The following is a 3021-nucleotide window of genomic DNA, read 5'->3' as shown; positions in this document are numbered from 1 at the left end:
TCACCTCACCCAAGGGGGACCTGAAAGAAAACACCCACACACATACACACACACACACACACACACACACACACACACACACACCAGTGTTCTGACTCAAATGATTGAGCTCCCCTACAGGGAAACCATAGCCAAAAACACCCCCTCCTGCCCCTTCCCCTCAAACTGACCTGTGCTTTACTTTGCAAATACAAACCCTCTGATTTCTGAGAGAGGGGTGGGAGGAGGGAGGTAGAAGAAAGTTTAGCCAAAAAGGACCTCTTCTCATATCCCTTCTTTGGCCAGGCATTGACACAAAGGGGGCTGAGACTTTGCCAAAACAGAAACGGCCCATACCTTATGAAGAATGTTCCTGAAATAAAAACCCAAAACCCAAAACCAGCTTGCATGTAATTTGAGGGTGGTGTGAGCAGGGAGAGGGGAGAGAAGGACTCCAATTTGAGAGCTGTATGGCCTAGGGCTGAGAGCAGCGGGGCCAGGGGAGGGCACCATATCCCTTTCCTCCCTCCTGCGGGCGGCGCAGCCAGTTCTGATCGGGCTGCTGATAAAGCCAGCCTGCCTCATTTTACTGCCCTGACCCAGGGCTCTTCTTAAAACCTTGGAGGCCCCAACATCAGAGACCCTTCTCCAGCCTCAGATATCACCGGCATCCTGGACCCCTTCCAGAAGCAACCCCACTCAGGAGGAGTTCCAAGACACCCTGGAAACAGAGGTAAACAGAAAAAACACCAACACTTGTGTGCTGTAGCAACAGCTTTTCTGATAAAACTATACTTTTAAAACCAACCCTGAGCATTCTCTATCACAGAAGCTGTAATTTCGCCCTTTACTGGTAAAATGACACCTTTCCCTTTAGAAACCATGCAAATCTGATACAACTGAAATGAACACAGCACAAGGCTCACTAACTCATGGGCTATCTTTCATTCAAAGACTCAAGGCTCTTAAATAACTTTATAAAAGTAAAATTTCCGACCTAATCTACTTCAGAGAAGGAGGCAGGGGAGTATCATTTTAGTCTTTACATATAGTCTTTGGAACAGTCAGTCCCTGGAAAAGCCCATGTTATCACTATTGGGCTGGCAAGGTCCGGCTTCCATATTATCTGCAGCTATGAATAAACAGCTTGTGATAAACCCAATGAGGGATTAGCAACGATCAAGCCTGCCCAGTTACAGAGTGGATGCCGGAGTCCATAGGAGCTGGGCTGGTCCGGCTCTTTCTAGACCCTGCCCTGCCTTTAGCCTTAAGTTCCAGGGATTCTGCGCCAGGGCCTTTTACTTTCTCCTGCTACCTTCACTAGTCTTGGAACATCCACCTTCTCACTCCACACTTGTGTTTTTGGTACCAAAGATTCAACCCAAAGCCTCATGAATGCTAGGCAAACAGGCTAGTGCTGAGTTACATGCCCAATCTTTCTTATTTTGAGATAAGATCTTGCTAAGTTGCCCAGGCTGGCCTTGAACTTGCAATCCTCCAGCCTCAGCCTGCTGAGTACCTGACACTGCAGGCATGGGCCTCTACTCCCAGTTGTCTCTGTACTCTTTTTTTTTTTTTTTTTTTTTTTTTTGGTACCAGGAATCCAATTTAGGATTTCTGGTTTGCCAGGCAGGCACTCTGCCACTGAGCTATATCCTTGGCCCCTGCCTCTGTATTTTTAAGTGGTTTGAATCAATACTAAATATTGTGTCATTTCTCTCCAGGGACGACCCCTTCCCCAAATCTCTGTCTCCAAACATAGAGCCTCCAAGAAAAGTCTCATCTCAGCCCACCCTTTCACGGTGCCAGAGAGAAGGGTCCTGGCAGACTCGGCCCCAGCTGACCATTTAGATACTGAGCTCACTCACAGAGACAGAGTCCAGCTGAAGCCTGCAGCCTTCAGGTACCATCTGTCTCCTCAGGCAAGCAGATGTAGCTCTGCTTTCTGACCAGGGAAAAAGCCTGAGCTCCCAAAGGGCTGTCCTGTCCCAGGATAGCAGCCAGCTGGGAGCTGGACGGACATCATTCCTGGAGACACAAGGTCAGGGTTGGGGGACCTGGAGCTTGGCCCATCTGTTTTCTAAAGAGAAAGACATTGTACCACCTAGGGTGGGCCACTCAGTTCCTGATACAGAGAAGAGAATCCAGTGCTTTCCCATGACCCGAGTAACCGTCCATTTGTTAGTAGGGTGGTGAAAACATAGCATGGGCCAGCAGAACCCTCAAGGTTACACTGGAGACCCCTCCCCAGGGGCCTGCTCTTGTCCAAGGCAAACCCAATCTGAGGCAACCAAACACAGCTCCCAGGAACCCTGGAGAAAGACAGGCAAAGGGGTCAGGACAAGAAGAGAGGGGGTCAGCTTCCGAATGGCCAGAAAGGAGAGCAAGGAGGACACCTGCAAAAGACACCGATGTCCCCAGGTCCCCACCCCAGAGCACATCTGCCATCACAGACCATGGGTCAGGGAGGCCAAAGGGAGGGCGGGTAGCCAGGGACAGGCGGGTGCCTGGCTCGGGGCTCGGCACAGACCTGGGCAAGGACCTGGGGCGATGAAAACTCGTAGGTGTGCAATCCACCGTCACAGCGTTTTCATGCACCCCGGGGAGATAGGTGTAGGGTGCTTAGATGGGATTCCCTCCACCAGCAAAGTCTCCAGTCTCAAACTCAGGAGGTCTGCGGTTTCCCATCCCCAAGCCCTCGTCCCCTAGATTCGACCCAGGCTGGTGCCCCCTCGGCCCTCCCAAGGCGACCTGGGATGCTCTCTGCCCAGGGGAAGAGGTGTCGGGCTTCCTCCGCCCTAGGTCCCGGACCGACCCCCAGAACCCCTTTGTTTCAGGCGAGGAAAGTTGCCAGCACGCACCCTTTTTGCCAACACGCCCCCTGCATGCCTACCTCCCGCAGGTACCCAAGCCCCGCGCACCGGCTCCTCCGCGGCGGGCGCTCGAGCCGGGGTAGCCGCCGCGAAATCGAAAGCAAAGAGGAAGCGGACCCGGCGGTCCCCGCGCCGCTGCCCCGCCGCCCGCGCCCCCAGCGCTCCGCGC

At 53.0% G+C, this 3021-nt stretch overlaps 1 protein-coding gene across 3 annotated transcripts in view; it reads right to left on the bottom strand.

Moving 5' to 3' along the window:
- Tmem229b (transmembrane protein 229B) overlaps window positions 1-3021 on the bottom strand; it is a 44349-nt gene that overhangs the window by 40892 nt on the left and 436 nt on the right. The window lies entirely within an intron of this gene.

The sequence above is a fragment of the Octodon degus genome, unplaced genomic scaffold (genome assembly GCF_000260255.1).
Source record: "Octodon degus isolate 3935 unplaced genomic scaffold, OctDeg1.0 scaffold00007, whole genome shotgun sequence".
Classification (NCBI taxonomy): domain Eukaryota; kingdom Metazoa; phylum Chordata; class Mammalia; order Rodentia; family Octodontidae; genus Octodon; species Octodon degus.
The sequence above is the reverse complement of the archived record's forward strand: the minus strand, read 5'-3'. Positions and strand labels throughout refer to the sequence as shown.